Source organism: Pseudophryne corroboree, chromosome 3, assembly GCF_028390025.1.
Source record: "Pseudophryne corroboree isolate aPseCor3 chromosome 3, aPseCor3.hap2, whole genome shotgun sequence".
Taxonomy (NCBI): Eukaryota; Metazoa; Chordata; class Amphibia; order Anura; family Myobatrachidae; genus Pseudophryne; species Pseudophryne corroboree.
In genome coordinates, this window is record NC_086446.1 from 162,024,528 (window position 1) to 162,042,726 (window position 18,199).

Below are 18,199 nucleotides of genomic sequence, written 5' to 3' on the forward strand. Positions count from 1 at the left end.
CAGTACAGTAGGCCATTGCTGTATCTTGCAGCTCTGTGTCACTTCTAGTATCCATATCTGTGCTGCATTGTTGTGACCAGTATATAGTAGTACAGTGCAGCATTGTGGTGACCACCAGTATATAGTAGTACAGTACAGTAGGCCATTGCTATTGACATATTACTGGCATATAATTCCACACATTAAAAAATGGAGAACAAAAATGTGGAGGGTAAAATAGGGAAAGATCAAGATCCACTTTCACCTAGTGCTGAAGCTGCTGCCACTAGTCATGGCAGAGACGATTCAATGCCATCAACGTCGTCTGCCAAGGCCGATGCCCAATGTCATAGTAGAGAGCATGTAAAATCAAAAAAACTAAAGTTCAGTAAAATGACCAAAAAATCTAAAGCGTAAACTTGCCAATATACCATTTACAACACGGAGTGGCAAGGAACGGCTGAGGCCCTGGCCTATGTGCATGGCTAGTGGGTCAGCATCACATGATGATGGAAGCACTCATCCTCACGCTAGAAAAATGAAAAGAGTTAAGCTGGCAAAAGCACAGCAAAGAACTGTGCGTTCTTCTAAATCACAAATCCCCAAGGAGAGTCCAATTGTGTCGGTTGCAATGCCTGACCTTCCCAACACTGGACGGGAAGAGGTGGCTCCTTCCACCATTTGCACGCCCCCTGCAAGTGCTAGAAGGAGCACCCATAGTCCAGTTCCTGATATCCAAATTGAAGATGTCACTGTTGAAGTACACCAGGATGAGGATATGGGTGTTGCTGGCGCTGAGGAGGAAATTGACAAGGAGGAATCTGATGGAGAGGTGGTTTGTTTAAGTCAGGCAACCGGGGAGACACCTGTTGTCCGTGGGATGAATAAGGTCATTGACATGCCTGGTCAAAATACCAAAAAAATCACCTCTTCGGGTGTAGGGGTAAGGACGTTAACCACCTAGGAACATCCTCCCTTATACGTCACCTGGAGCGCATTCATCAGAAGTCATTGACAAGTTCAAAAACTTTGGGTGACAGCGGAGGCAGTCCACTGACAACTAAATCCCTTCTTCCTCTTGTACCCAAGCTCCTGCAAACCACACCACCAACTCCCTCAGTGTCAATTTCCTCCTTAGACAGGAAAGCCAATAGTCCTGCAGGCCATGTCACTGGCAAGTCTGACGAGTCCACTCCTGACTGGGATTCCTCCAATGGATCCTTGAGTGTAACGCCTACTGCTCCTGGCTCTGCTGTTGTTGCTGCTGGGAGTCGATCATCATCCCAGAGGGGAAGTCAGAAGACCACTTGTACTACTTCCAGTAAGCAATTGACTGTCCAACAGTCCTTTGCGAGGAAGATGAAATATCACTGCAGTCATCCTGCTGCAAAGCGGATAACTCAGGCCTTGGCAGCTGTGTTGGTGTTAGACGTGTGCCCGGTATCCGCCGTTAGATCACAGGGACTTAGAGAATTTCTTGAGGTAGTGTGTCCCCGGTACCAAATGCCATCTAGGTTCCACTTCTCTAGGCAGGCGATACCGAGAATGTACACAGACGTCAGAAAAAGAGTCACCAGTGTCCTAAAAAATGCAGTTGTACCCAATGTCCACTTAACCACGGACATGTGGACAAGTGGAGCAGGGCAGACTAAGGACTATATGACTGTGAGAGCCCACTGGGTAGATGTATTGCCTCCAGCAGCAACAACAGCAGCGGCAGCGGCACCAGTAGCAGCATCTCGCAAACGCCAACTCGTTCCTAGGCAGGCTACGCTTTGTATCACCGCTTTCCATAAGAGGCACACAGCTAACAACCTCTTACGGAAACTGAGCAACATCATCGCAGATTGGCTTACCCCAATTGGACTCTCCTGGGGATTTGTGACATCGGACAACGCCGCCAATATTGTGCGTGCATTACATGTGGGCAAATTCCAGCACGTGCAGAATTTTTTAAAATACGACAGGGGCGTGCAAGAGAGGCTGTCGATGGCCCGAAGAATTGCGGGCCACTTTCGGCATTCAGCCACCGCGTGCCGAAGACTGGAGCACCAGCAAACATTCCTGAACCTGCCCCGCCATCAGCTGAAGCAAGAGGTGGTAACGAGGTGGAATTCAACCCTCTATATGCTTCAGAGGATGAAGGAGCAGCAAAAGGCCATTCAAGCCTATACATCTGCCTACGATATAGGCAAAGGAGGGGGAATGCACCTGACTGAAGTGCAGTGGAGAATGATTTCAACGTTGTGCAAGGTTTTGCAACCCTTTGAACTTGTCACACGTGAAGTCAGTTCAGACACTGCCAGCCTGAGTCAGGTCATTCCCCTCATCAGGCTTTTGCGGAAGCAACTGGAGAGATTGAAAGAGGAGCTAAAACGGAGCGATTCCGCTAGGCATGTGGGACTTGTGGATGGAGCCCTTCATTCGCTTAACCAGGATTCACGGGTGGTCAATCTGTTGAAATCAGAGCACTACATTTTGGCCACCGTTCTCGATCCTAGGTTTAAAGCCTACGTTGTATCTCTCTTTCCGGCAGACACAAGTCTGCAGATGTTCAAAGACCTGCTGGTGATACACTTGTCAAGTCAAGTGAAACGTGACCCGCCAACAGCTCTTCCTTCATTTTCTACCGCCACTGGAGCTGCCAGGAAAAAGATCAGATTTCCAAAACCACCCGCTGGCGGTGATGCGGGCAGTCAGGAGCAAAAACAGACATCTGGTCCGGACTGGAGGACCCAACGATTACTGACATGTCATCTACTGTCACTGCATATGATTCTGTCACCATTGAAAGAATGGTGGAGGATTATATGAGTGACAGCAGCCAAGTTGGCACGTCAGACAGTCCATACGTATACTGGCAGGAAAAAGAGGCAATCTGGAGGCCCTTGCACAAACTGGCTTTATTTTACCTAAGGTCCCCCCCTCCAGTGTGTACTCCAAAAGAGTGTTTAGTGCAGCCGGTCACCTTGTCAGCGATCAGCGTACGAGGTTACTTCCACAAAATGTGGAGAAGATGATGTTCATCAAAATGAATTATAATCAATTCCTCCGTGGAGACATTTACCAACAATTGCCTCCAGAAAGTACACAGGGACCTGTGATGGTGGATTCCAGTGGGGATGAATTAATACTCTGTGAGGAGGGGGATGTACACAGTGAAAGGGGTGAGGAATCGGAGGATGATGGTGAGGTCGACATCTAGCCTCTGTAGAGCCAGTTTGAGCAAGGAGAGATTGACTGCTTTTTTTTTTGGGTGGGGGCCTAAACCAACCAGTCATTTCAGCCACAGTCGTGTGGCAGACCCTGTCGCTGAAATTATGGGTTTGTTAAAGTGTGCATGTCCTGTTTATACAACATAAGGGTGGGTGGGAGGGCCCAAGGACAATTCCATCTTGCACCTCTTTTTATTTTATTTATCTTTGCATCATGTGATGTTTGGGGCCAATTTTTTTAAGTGCCATCCTGTCTGAAACTGCAGTGCCACTCCTAGATGGGCCAGGTGTTTGTGTCGCCCTCTTGGGTCGCTTTGCTTAGTCATCCAGCGACCTTGGTGCAAATTTTAGGACTAAAAATAATATTGTGAGGTGTGAGGTGTTCAGAATAGACTGGAAATGAGTGGAAATTATGGTTATTGAGGTTAATAATACTATAGGATCAAAATTACCCCCAAATTCTATGATTTAAGCTGTTTTTGAGGGTTTTTTTTTTTTTTTTTTAAACACACAAATCCAAAACACACCCGAATCCGACAAAAAATTTCAGGGAGGTTTTGCCAAAACGCGTCCGAATCCAAAACACGGCCGCGGAACCGAATCCAAAACCAAAAAACCAAAAAAATTTCCAGTGCACATCTCTAGAATGTACATACTTCAGTGGAAGACATAGTTGGAATACCTCCTGCCAAAACCATGTTATATAAGAAAAGCCTGTGCTCTTATGCTCTCATTAAAATTACCTACAGTACATGTAGAGGAGCAGCTAAGCGAAAGAAATGCCCACCTACAGTATTTGTTGCATTTGTTGCAATAGATTTAAAGGTCCTCTCAGTTCTGCACCCTCATGTGTGATAAGAAACAGGGCCGTCTCTAGCCAATTTGGCTCCCAGTGCGAGATTTCAAAATGCGCGCCCCCCCCCCCCCCCATAGCTATAAAAAGAAAAAGCATGTGCGCGCTCCCGACAAGGGGCGTAACCTGATTAAAATGGGTGTGGTCTCATTAAAGTGGGCGGGGCCTCATATGATATCATCACGGCCGCCACGGGGGAAAAAAAAATCAGAATCAAAAGTCCCCATTTTATACATTACAGCAGGCAAGTGTCCCCATTTTACACAGTACGGCAGGCAAGAGTCCCCATTTTACACAGTATGGCAGGCACGTGTCCCCATTTTACACAGTACGGCAGGCAAGTGTCCCCATTTTACACAGTATGGCAGACACGTGTCCCCATTTTACACAGTACGGCAGGCAGGTGTCCCCATTTTACACAGTACGGCAGGCAGGTGTCCCCATTTTACACAGGGCGGCAGGCAGGTGTCCCCATTTTAAACAGCACGGCAGGCAGGTGTCCCCATTTTAAACAGTACGCAGGCAGGTGTCCCCATTTTAAACAGCGCGGCAGGCAGGTGTCCCCATTTTACACAGTACGGCAGACACGTGTCCCCATTTTACACAGTACGGCAGGCAGGTGTCCCCATTTTACACAGTGCGGCAGGCAGGTGTCCCCATTTTACACAGGGCGGCAGGCAGGTGTCCCCATTTTAAACAGCACGGCAGGCAGGTGTCTCCATTTTAAACAGTACGCAGGCAGGTGTCCCCATTTTAAACAGCGCGGCAGGCAGGTGTCCCCATTTTACACAGCACGGCAGGCAGGTGTCCCCATTTTACACAGTGGGCAGGCAGGTGTCCGTATTTTACAGAGTGCGGCAGGCAGATGTCCCCATTTTACACAGTACGCAGGCAGGTGTCCCCATTTTAAACAGTGCGTCAGGCATGTGTTCCCATTTTAAACAGCGCGACAGGCAGGTGACCCCATTTTACACAGCGCGGCAGGCAGGTGTCCCCATTTTACACAGTGCGGCAGGCAGGTGTCCCCATTTTACACAGTACGCAGGCAGGTGTCCCCATTTTACACAGTACGCAGGCAGGTGTCCCCATTTTAAACAGCGCGGCAGGCAGGTGTCCCCATTTTACACAGTACGGCAGGCAGGTGTCCCCATTTTACACAGTGCGGCAGGCAGGTGTCCCCATTTTACAGAGTGTGGCAGGCAGGTGTCCCCATTTTACACAGTACGGCAGGCAGGTGTCCCCATTTTACACAGTGAGGCAGGCAGGTGTCAAGTGGGGGGGAAGGAAGGGAGAGGGAGAGAGAGAGAGACTACTTACATTCCACGAAACTCCGCCCCCCGATCAGGAGTGCTTGGGAAGAGGGAGGAAGGGGAGATAAGGACACACCAAGTGCAGCGGCAGGCGCCCCGTGCGGTTGCACGGCTCGCTAGCCCCTAGAAATGGCACTGATAAGAAATATTATAATAAGTGTTATACAGTAGTCTATGTGTGAGCAGGGCCGGCAACAGAAATCTTGGGGCACGGTACAGTGATATCTCTGCGGCCTCCACAGAATAAATAAATTAATTATATATATAAAATGTATATTACATCGCAACGGAAATAAATATATATATATTTATCTACAGTATACACATATATAAATATGTATACCTCTCCTTCCTCCCCCACACACACCGCAGTCTGTCTCTCCCCAATAATTCCATGCTGCATTACCAGCTCCCCCATACCATCACAAAGTCCTGTATCCCCTCACCAATCCACTCTTACGCCGGGGTGAGACTCACCTGCACTGCATCACTAGTATCCAGATCCGAACACTGTACAGCAGGATCCATGCAACCCTCACTCCCCACCAGAAGAGTCCAGCACAGGGCACAGAATTCTGGCCAGCGGAGCTGCTGCCATGTCCTGTAACTGCCTGCAACAGAGCTGGAACCGGAAGCGTGGGCACACACTCATGTCCCACAGTCACTTTGTGTGAGAGGCTACTGTCACTCAGAGGCTGTGCCCACACCGCCTGCTCGCTGCCCTGTTTGGACAAGACGGCTCACATCCCTGCCGGACACTAAGTGGCATATACTTGGGGCACCTCTGATTCTTGGGGCCCAGGTCAGGTGTCCCCTTTGACCCCCCCCCCTCCCCGCCCCCTGTCACTGGCCCTGTGTGAGCAGGAACAAGTATTGAGCTTAATACAAATGGATGCTTAGCTGGTAATTTGTATTCCATAGTAACAGTAAAAATAACTGGTAACAGATAAACTTGTTTTGAAATGTAACAACAAATTAGAAGTATTAAAGAATATCACAATACTATAATGAGCCACATGAGTTTAGGGGATGCGGTTAGCATACCTGTGGTTGGTCTGGAGGCCGGCAGTCGAAATCCTGGTGCTAGAAATCCTGATCGTAAGTATGCCGGAGCAGGTTAGGGTTAGGCTGCAGGCGGGGGTGAGGTTAGGTTTAGTCACTAAGAGGTGAGTTACAGTTTGGCTGCATGGGGATGGGGGGACATTAGGGTTAAGCTGTGGCAAGAGAGGGTTAGGGTTAGGCACTAAGAAGGGGGTATTAGGGTTAAGCTGCGTGGAGGGAGGCTTGGGTTTAGGCACTAAGGTTAGAGTTAGGCTGCGGAGGGGGGAGGGGTTTAGGGTTAGGCATCAGGTAGGGAAGGTTAGGGTTAGGGGGGTACAGGGGGGCGGTTAGTATACTTACTGCACCCCTGTCGGGATTCTGAGCATCGGGATGCCGTTGTCAGTCTTTTGGCTGCTGGCATCCCCACTGCCGGCCTCCTCTGTGTATTCCGAAATTAAATTGGTCAGTCACCTTTATACTGTAGTTTCATGGAGCTATTTACTGCTTCTCCCTATTTAACAGGAGGTATACCATGGTAAAATTTCAGGGTTTTTTTCCAGGCATATTTTAAACAACCTTCACCGGTAGGCTAATGCTCTGACAAAAGACTTCTTCTGTATGTATGCAGATGTTATTATTATTGCACATACAGAAGAAGTCTTTTGTCAGAGCATTAGCCTACCGGTGAAGGATGTTTAAAATATTACTGGGGGAGGGGATCTGTTTTTGTAGGACACTACAAGGTAGAGTTTGTCTGATAAAATGAAGCAGTAATACATACTGTACACAATGGGCCTAATTTATAGTTGATCGCAGCAGCAAATTTGTTAGCAGTTGGGCAAAACCATGGGGGTCATTCCGAGATGATCGCTAGCTGCCGTTGTTCGCAGCACAGCGATCAGGCTAAAAATCGGCACTTCTACGCATGCGTATGCACCGCAATGCGCACGCACGATGTACGGGTACAAAGTTCGTTGTGGTTTTGCACAGGTTCTAGCGAAGCTTTCAGACGCACGGCCAAACGCAGGAAGATTGACATGAAGTGGGCATTTCTGGGTGTGCTTAGAAAAACGCAGGCGTGCCAGGGAAAACGCAGGCGTGGCTGGGCGAATGCTGGGCGGTGTGTGACGTCAGAAGCTGTCCCACCATTGTTAGAATCAACGCACACGAAGAGTAACTACAGGGCTGGTCTTGTTTTACACAAAATGATTTTGCAGGCGCTCTACTGCACAAGCGTTCGCACTTCTGCAAAGCGAAAATACACTCCCCAGTGGGCGGAGAAAATGCGTTTGCACGGCTGCTAAAAGTAGTTAGCGATCGATCAACTCGGAATGACCCCCCATGTGCACTGCAGGGGGAGCAGATATAACATGTGCAGAGAGAGTTAGATTTGGGTGGGGTGTGTTCAAACTGAAATCTAAATTGCAGTGTAAAAATAAAGCAGCCAGTATTTACTCTGCTACTCTGCACAGAAACAAAATAACCCACCCATATCTAACTCTCTCTGCAAATGTTATATCTGCCACACCTGCAGTGCACATGGGCCCTCATTCCGAGTTGATCGCTAAGAGTCATCGCATCGCAAATGTCCGAAATGTATCTGCGCATGCGCAAATGCGTGATTACGCATGCGCGAAGACATACGTACGACAACTGTGCAAAATTACTTTGAACAAAAAAAGCCGTAACTGCCAAACGAAAACAAGGAGTGTCGTGGGCGTGGCGGAGGCGAGACTTCGCAATGCTCCGACATGGGCGTGAAAGTGGGCGTACTGTGTGGGAGTATGCAACTTGCAATGGGCGTGTTTTTCGCACATAAACTTTGTCGCTGTTAAAACTAACATAGGAAATCGTAGCAACATTCACGCAGCAGCAGAGTAGGTCTGCAGTTACTCTACATTTGCGAAGTACTGGTACAAGTGTGTATGCAGTAATTAGCAGTTAATTGGAGAGCACATTCATCTGATGTTCAATTACTTGTTAATTACTGAGCCCATGAAAGTTACCAACCAGCAATTGACTGAACACACATTACATGTTTATTCTACTCACATATTAATCTCACACACTGCTAAATAAGGTTGTTATTTGTGTTTAACTTGGTGTGTAAGCATTGTGCAGAAATGTGTGAATGTGTGTTAGACTACTAAATACAAACAAGTTACATTTTTATTTTAAGTTAGATAATTCTGCCACATTCTGATCAATTAACCAGCACCCACATAATGCCGCATACACTGATTTATTTTTCAAAGTCACAATAATATAGGTTTTTAACATCTGTCAATGTTTTCAATGATGTCATGTTGTCCAAAGATATTTTATCAAGTTGTCGTGTCTGTTTTATTAATATGGACCTTAAAGTGTGGTGCAAAACAAACTTTTTTTTTTTAATTAAAAATGTTTTAAGGATAATTAGCAGATTGGTCACCAAGTGTCTATATGTTGACATAATATTTTTGTAAGTAAGATTTTGCTAATGCATTACCTTCAAGAAATTGCACACATTTTGAAATTAAATTTTTTATTTCAGAAATAATATGATCCAACATTTAAACATGGCTCCACATGAGTCTCACAGGCAGAGATAGACCAAGCACCAAGCAGATGGCACTGACAAAAATTATATTGCAGAACTCAGTACTCTGCAAATTTCTGCTTCTGACAAAAGTAAATTATAAATTCAACATATTTCACACCCTGCCACACAAAAATGTGACACAAACTGAGAAAGAATTAGTATCCACCACACAAACACAACAATACCCAGCACACTAGTGAGAGGAAGATGGCTCTGTTGTTTTTTAAAAGAAACTCACAGGCTACAATTCCTCCAAACAGAAAAAAAGACATTTCACTAAGAGGGAGTGATCCATTCTGGCCACACAAGCCAAGTCCAAAATAACATAGAGGCAACTACAAAAACATGGGTGCTGCCCATCTGGAGAGACATCACTTTCTTCTTTTTGGCCCCGCCTGAGGCTGATCTTCTTTGCTTGGTCTGCGGAGTGACCTTCGTTGGGCCTGCCCAGTGTCCTGTTCTTCCTGGGCAGGGGCAGGGGAGGGAGCCGATGTGGTTGGCTCTCTGCCACTGTGGGCAAGGGAGACAGCGATGGCCTGGAGCCCTTGCAAGATGTTAGTTGCAAGGCTTTGGTTTGAGGAGGCCAGTTGTTCTTGGGCCTGCCTGATCTCTGCCAGACTTTGGCAGAGTTGAGCAACACCTTGCTCAACACAGGTTCGGATCTCAGTGAGCCGGACAGTTATCTGGCTTACCTCCCGGATGACCCCGTCTTGAAATGTGTTTAGGCTCTCACCATACCTAGCAATTTCAAGCAGGATCTCCGGGATAGCAGAGGGTTGGGTGGGGGGGCCAGTAGGAACCTGCATAGGTGGGTTTTGTAGGCCCACACTGGCAGACCCACTAGGTCCCTCCACCTCAGCCTCAACCACATAACCGGCCTGTGACTCAAACTGTTCACCCCCCTGTGCTGTGTTTTGTGGCAAGCAAATAGAAGAATGTGTGGGGGAAAAGTTGGAGTCAAAATTAGTTTAAGATTATTAATACAGTTCAAATTTCAGACAAATACATGTGTAAACTTACCTTCCAAGTCATGTCCCGTCACAATCTCAGGCAGGTCCGTGTCCATATGAGACACCCCTTGGCCCTCCTCAGAACTCACACAGGCCATCGCCATCTCCTCCAAGTCAGTATACTCCACAGCGACAGGTGGTCCCCCCCCTGTTGCCCTTGAGGCATTCCACTCCGCAGCCCTCTTTGCCTTCAGGCGGGATTTGAAGTCGGCCCACCTACATAAATATTGTGAAAGAGGGAAAAAGTTGAGTCTTCTTATTGTTCAAAGTAAATATCTAGCACACATGTTCTGCTTGTGTTTGCTAGACATAACATGACATGTAACTACATTTTTTAGGCAACTTAGCACAGAAAAAGGATTGTCAAGATGCACTTACCGTCGTCTCACTTCCTGTGATGTTCTGACGACAGAGCCAACTTCATTCACAGATTTTGTGATGTCTCTCCAGATGCGTTCTTTGGAAGCAGCCCCCATGTTTTTGGGGCCCCTATGTATTTTGGACATGGCCTGCGTGACCAAGACACGCAACTCCCTCTTAGTGAATGCAGGCTGTCTTTTTTTCCGTCTGGAGGTAGCCTGTGAGGTTTCTTCAGGTTGGTCATCTCCATCTTCCTCCTCACTAGCAGCTTCTGTCTGCTGTGTTTGTGTGGCTAAAGTCAATTCTCCCTCAGTTTGCTCACTATGTGTGTGTGGCAGGGTATCCACACTCAATTCTTGAGGTTCAGAAGCAGAAATTTGCAGAGTACTAGGTCCTGCCTCAACATCCGCAGAGGCGGATTCTAACAAGCGCCTTTGCCACTCTATGCGTTGTTTCTGCAATGCCATCTGCTGCTCTGCAATGCGGTCTATCTCTGCTGCGATTTGCTCACGAGAAGCCATGTTTGTGATGACGTGTACGCCGAGGTGTGTGCGCTTATATACCTACGTGCGAATCGTTAATTCACACAGGTGTACACTATTAATCTGGTGAATGATTGCACTGCTTATTTAAGGGCCGAGTTTGCACGCTGTGAGTGTAGGTAGTTTGGAGTTTCATTTGTTTGTTGGCTTGTGCGTGAAGGTGCTAGTGGAATTTGCAGAGTGAGTAATTGTCAAGCATACCTTTGTCCTTTTCTTTGCGTTTTGAATATAGGCAGTCATTTTTTGTGTGTCTTTTCGTTTGTGAGTATTCTGTTTTTTTTTTTTTGTTTTTTGTGTTTGCAAGTTTTTGTAATACATTTTAATGTTTTAATTTTTATAACACATATATATTTTGCAAGTCCATTTGTGAAAATATTCCCGTGCTTCTTTGTTTTGACTGTCATTAGTGTTCTCTTCTAGGAATCTACTTTTTGGTGAGAAAAACCAATTTTGTCTTTATTTTTGGGTGTGGTCCACAAAAACAAGACTTTATTTCTTTAGGAGCAGGTAAGTGTCGTTGGCCTGTGTTGGAGTTTGTTTGTTGGAAGTGTCTGTATGCTGTTTTTGACTGTCATTTGTGTTCTCTTGTAGGTTTTGTTTTTTTGGTGCAAAAAACCAATTTTGACTTTATTTTTGGGTGTGGTCCACAAAAACAAGACTTTATTTCTTTAGGAGCAGGTAAGTGTCGTTGGCCTGTGTTGGAGTTTGTTTGTTGGAAGTGTCTGTATGCTGTTTTTGACTGTCATTTGTGTTCTCTTGTTGGTTTTGTTTTTTTGGTGAAAAAAACCAATTTTGACTTTATTTTTGGGTGTGGTCCACAAAAACCAGACTTTAGTTCTTTAGGAGCAGGTAAGTGTCGTTGGCCTGTGTTGGTGCTTGTTTTTTTAATAATTTTTAAACTAATTTTTGTGTAAAGTTTGCTAAACAAAGTGTTTGGGGTTTCCAGGATTGATCTGCAAAGTAGTGTTTGTCTTTCCTGGACTACGTACTACATTTTTTATTTGTGTTTTTTTTTTGCTTTTCATATGATTTTTTGCATTAATATATGTTTTTTATATCCAAATATTAAATGTAGTTTTATTTGCATTTTTTTTTGGATTTTTTTACATGAATTCAACACAGAAAAAATGTACGCTCCTGCAGTAAGTTGACACCACAATTGTAAAAACAGTTATTGTGGTAAATTTAGTAAAACTTTGTTTTTATTAAAATTGACATTTCTTAACATTCTCTCCAAAAAGTGTGTGATGTCAATACATATTGCGGCAGAAGCCCTACCTCCCCAACCCACGCCAGCACTCCCACCCCAACCGCCAGCCCCACAACCACAGCCGGCTCCTCATCAACCAAGGCAACGGAGGCGTGCTAGGCCACCAATTTTCAGAACCCGTGTCCTACTTTTTGGGATGCCAGATGATGTGGTGGTGCGTAGATACCGGCTGCCACCACATCTAATCCTAGACACTCTCTCCATAATAGAGAGTGATCTGGAGTCGGAAATTCGGTATCCTACAGCAATACCACCATTGACACAATTCCTTGCCGTGTTACATTTTTTGGCTTCTGCATCATACCAGCATGTGGTTGGAGACCTGGTTGGCATGTCGCAGGGCCAGTTCAGTAAGGTCCTGCGACGTGTCTGCCAGGCTTTCCTCAAACGTGTTAAGCAATTTATTGCTATGCCTTTGGATGTTGGTGCCCTAGATGTGGTGAAGCGGCAATTTGCGGAAGGTGGTAGTCGCTTCCCACATGTTATTGGGGTTGTGGATGGCACACATGTTGCTATTCAGCCACCAAGACATAATGAAGAAATTTATAGAAACAGGAAACTGTTTCATTCTCTGAATGTAATGGTTGTTTGTGGGCCATCCCTCCAGATCCTTTCCCTGAACGCAAAGTTTACAGGAAGCTCCCATGATGCGTATGTCATTAGACAATCAGGGATATGGCGCAGATTAAGATCAAGTCAACGCCAAGACATGTGGTTATTGGGTGAGTTGTTGTTCAAAAATTTCTGTAACAAAGTATCAAAAATATATGGAATTGGTGTTCTTACATTTTGCCTTTATTCCAACAGGAGACCGTGGATATCCTTGCACCCCCTGGCTCATGACTCCTTACCGTAATCCCAGGCCAGGACCACAGATGGCATTTAACTCCGCGCTTACTGCCACTAGGCAGCTGGTGGAGCGCACAATTGGTGTCCTGAAAGGGCGCTTTCGTGTGCTCCACCGCACGGGTGGCGATATCATGTATTCGCCGGAGATGGCAAGTAAAATAGTGGTCCTGTGCGCAATACTCCATAATATTGCGGTAAGGAGCAGTGTCGAGCTTCCTCAGGCAGAGGAATTGCCGGATGAGGAGCCAGGGGTTGGGGCACGCTTCGGTGGGGGGAGTGTGACACGGAGGGGGAGCCAAGTGAGGGCAAGAATTGTAGCCGAACATTTCAGGTATAGTGTTTTTCACATTTATATTTGCACAAATAATACAACCCAGTATGCTTATGTATATTTAAACATGATTGCATTTAGTATGTTCTTGTAAAGTGATTGGGGAATGCTGTTGTTGGGTTGGAATGTTTTTTTCTTTTGAAACACCAAAAAAAAAAAAAACGTTAAGCTGACAATGTTTCTGTAATAATTTAAATACTGTAATGATAATAAATAGTGCCCTTATTTTTTTTATATCCTCCAATCCTGATTATGTACACAAACACACAACCAAATGATACTCAATGTTTGACACTTTGTGACTGTCCAGCTGAATGATCACACGACCTGTGGTGAGTACACAGATATGTAGACTAATTTACAGTAAAGTGTGTGTCTGTTTTATCTGTTTAAAATAAACATTTTCGCTTCTGCTAATGCGAATTTCCGCACGTGCAAAATAACACTGCTCTTCACAGCATTGCAAATATCAATAAAGTTATTAGAAATGACATATTTTTGGCCAATCACATGCTAACAGACACTATAAATATATGCCCAAATAAGGAAAACGCCATTGCCATGATGCGTGCAGCACCGTTCTCCAGGCGGGAGCTCCGCGTGTTGGTGGCGGTGATGGACCGCCGCGTAGGCCGCGTTGGGCGATTCATCCCCAATCGGGTGAAGCGCCAGGCCTACGCGGAGGTCCGCCGCCTGCTGCGGACTCGCGTTCGCAGCAGGCGGACAATCATCCAGCTCGAGCGGCGCTGGAGTGATCTCCGCCGGCGGACTCCAGATTTGTTGGCGGAGATCCGCCAGCAAATCCGTGCTCTACATACCAGAAGTAAGTTACATTCCTTAATTTTGTTTGTTTAAAATGTGTTAATGCTTGATCTTCCACATTTAGACCAAATGTTTTTTTGAAAACCATTGTGCCAAACCATGTGCACTGCAGGGGAAGCATATGTAACATGTGCAGAGTGAGTTATATTTTGGTGGGGTGTGTAAAAGCATTTCTTAAATTTGTTGAGTTTAAATTAACCAGCCTGTATTTTCCATGGTCAAAAATGGAAAAAACAACCAACTCTAACTCTCTCTGCACATGTTATATATGCAACCCCTGCAGAGCACATACTTTTGTACAATTGCAAAATAAATTTCTGCAGGAATCCCCTTTGAATTAAATACATTTTACAGTAAGTGGTCGGATAATTGCAACCTTCAGTCTCCTTTTTAGTAAATTAGGTCAGTGTGTGTGGTTAGGGGAAACAGTACTGACTGTATTAAAGTGAGACGAAACAAGGGCATGTTTCCAAGAAATAAGAAGCAGCCAGGAAACTGCTCCAAAATACTTGATAAGTGCTGGCTATATAATAAGGGCCCTGGAATAGTAATCTGGTGATGTTGCCTAGACAAATCACTATGACTCAATGGACTAGATTAAGGAATGAGCTTAAAAGTTAAAGTTTGCCTTCATTTTGTTTGCTATGGCCAACATGAAGAGGATCTTAACATGTTTTGTTTTCTAGTTTCAAAATACAAATAAAAAACATGTACCATAACATTTATATATACAAATAAATACTATGTAATTTAGCATGATTAAAAAAAGTTAACAATATTTTCATTGTAGGACAACAACAACAACGGCACAACTCCCCACCCCCCTTCCCCTTCCCACTCCCCCTCCCCTTCTCACTCCCCCTCCCCTTCTCACTCCCCCTCCCCTTCTCACTCCCCCTCCCCTTCTCACTCCCCCTCAGCTTCCCACTCCCCCTCAGCTTCCCAGTCCCCCTCATCTTCCCAGTCCCCCTCATCTTCACAGTCCCCCTCATCTTCACATTCCCCCTCAGCTTCACAGTCCCCCTCAGCTTCCCTGGCCCACTCCACTTTCCATTCCCCTTCTCACCACACCTCTCCATCTCTTTCTGGGACCCCTTCTCCTCCTTCCCATACCCCTTCTCCTTCCACTTCGACATCCCCATCTGAGCCACCCTCACCCTCTATTGCTTTACATTTTTCACCGCCCCCCTCGCCCTCTCAATCCGACCCCCCCTCTGAATTTGCGGCCAAAATCCAGCCTCCTTCCCCCATCCAGCCTCCTGCCCCAATCCCTCCTCCTTCCCCAATCACTCCTCCTTCCCCAATCACTCCTCCTTCCCCCATCCAGCCGCCTTCCCCCATCGAGCCACCATCCCCACCAACTGAATGGGCACAGGAAGCCCCTGCTGGAAATTCCGGGAGTCTGGAAGTTTCGGAGGAAAGTAAGTCTTTTTTATTTTTATAAAATAAGATTACCCACTTACACTTACAATGCAAAAACATGCAGTTTTGGAGTGTTTGAATTTTTGGACCCTGGTAAATTTTCAACACATTTCATCATGGTGTACATGTTGCCTTTACATATGTGTAAGTGTCATTATATGTACAGTGTGTATGTGTGCAATGTTTTGTGTGTCCACTCTAGGTTGACACTCATTAGGTAGCCAGGGTTGCCAGGACAACAGGGTTTATATGTGTTACTTTTTCATTGAAACAGTTATACCTGAGTGGAGTTTAGTATGTTGTTTGCCTTTTACACTTGGGCCTGTGTAGTCTGAATATTTACACTTACAAATCACATGCTTCACTTTGTTATGCAGCCTAATGACACACTGTTTTTTTGTGTGAAAGTTACATTCTCAAAAATAATTATTGTTTCAGTCAAACATGTTTCCACTTATTTAGTAAGGGCAGCTTTCAGGGAGTGTGGGAATGCTATGATATGTTGGGCTGCTGAAGATGTGTTTATGCAGTGTGATGATGCAGGACCAACCCCCTAAATTTTTAACTAAAATTAAACAACAAATGGGAATGAATGCCAACATGGTGTCACATTGTCGAAGATGGTAGTTATCTTTAACATGGGCTGTCGCACATAGCAACCAATAAGATTATACTTTACAATTGTGTAAACACTTCTACAAGATAATATTATTATTTTTGCTGGGTTGCTATGGGCAACGCTCCATCTTAAAGAGAACTCACATAGTAGTAAATGTACCCCATGGTCTCGTAAACTGAAAAAATATATAAAAAAAGGCTGAGCAGGCTTGTGTGTTCTGCTAATGAATGTACCATAAAACAGCCATGATGTAGTAACTTTGCCATTAAGCAGGCCTGTCCAAACTGCGGACCTCAAACTGTAGAGAAACTACACATCCCAGCATGCCCTGACACAGCTTTGGCATTCCCTGGCCCCAAAACTGTGTCAAGGCATGCTGGTCTATGTAGGTTCACACCAGCTTGAGGGATGCAGTTTGGACATGCCGGCATTAAAGTGTGCTTTGTGCCGTGCTTGTATAATAAGTAATGTGAGTAAGTTAGTAATGTTTATGTTGTCTCTTAATTTCAGATGTTGCCGTTGGAGATCAAATTTCTTTTGAGGACATTCTGCAACAGATGAAAACACATTTACAGGCCTTGCTGGCTCTTGTAGAGCAAATGCAAAATGTCCATTAGTTCAGTTTGGCAAAAAAACAAAATTAAAAAAAAACAATTATATTTTTTAAAAAAAATAAACAATAAAAACAAAAACTGTTTGAAGTTAAGCGGCTGTTTAGTATTTATTAATGCAATACAGGAGCAGCAGATTGCCGATCACACATTTATGACCTTCAACATTTCATACATCTAAAGTAATTTTCTTGGAAAAATAAAACAAAAAATATGTTGTTATTGACTTAAAAAACATGCCAACACCTTCATTCACATACTAAAACTCAATTAAAAAATAAAAAAAAAAATTAGACCAAGCACATTGCAAACATCTATATTTCTAGTTTATTAAACTAAAAAATGTGGTACAATTCTGGCTACAAAGTGTTCTTCAGGAATTTTAAAAAGACTTAATTGATCATGAACATTACAAATCATTTCACTAATTGGATTCGTAATTGAGGAGGGCTTGTGGACTTTCAATTGTAAGGTCTTATTCCACTTTATAGTGTAAAAAAACCATTGTGGTGCGTTTCTCCGCAAAAATGTGCACTTTTACTGAGAAATGTGTAAATCTACTTCAACTTAGTATTTTTACTATGAAGTATGTGTTGATGCGATTGTTTTGCATTGCTGCGATGTTTTCGCATTGCTGCGATGTCATTTGGCGTACGCCCACTTTGTGTAATACTGCGTACGAATGAGCAAAAATAAGTTGGGGGCGGTTGTTCGCACATTTACGACAATAACGCAACTTTGCGAATATGTTGTGCGAGCGAAAAACTTAGCGAACAACTCGGAATGAGGGCCATGGTTTTGCCCAACTGCTAACAAATTTGCTGCTGCAATCAACTCTAAATTCCCCCCAATATGCAATACAGTATGCAATACAGTATGCGAATACATACTGTACACAAAGGACCTCCTTCAGGTCCGGTCATTACTGCTTCTCATGCAGCAAAGTATCACTTATCGGTATAAGTATCACTTCCTGCGTGTGCGTGAATGAGTCCTGCGATGTAGGACTATTATTTGTGACTCTATACAACCTGAACTGTGAAGGGGAGGGGGGAGTGGCAGTCTGCTGCCATCTGGGGCCGGGAAGGGGGCGGTGATGGCATCTGTTTCCCAAACTGGAGGCGTGTCACCATGATTTAGGGGTGGAGACTAAGCCAGGGATCTCCATGGATGCACAGAGAAAGTTCCTGGACTTTGCGATGAACGGCTTGCGCGTCCCCATGGGTGCCACAAGCCACTCCCTGGTAAGTCAGTGATCTGAAGCTGCATCCTAGGACTAATGCAGCAGGAGGCATCTGCTAGTAATAGGCGCCTCCTGCTGCATTGCCATAAGCAGTAGTGATAGCTAGAGATGAGCGCCTGAAATTTTTCGGGTTTTGTGTTT

At 45.0% G+C, this 18,199-nt stretch overlaps 1 protein-coding gene across 2 annotated transcripts in view; it reads right to left on the minus strand.

Moving 5' to 3' along the window:
* Positions 1-18,199, minus strand: part of LOC135054997 (coagulation factor VIII-like) — a 638,500-nt gene that overhangs the window by 165,420 nt on the left and 454,881 nt on the right. The gene's annotated exons all lie outside the window — the stretch shown is intronic.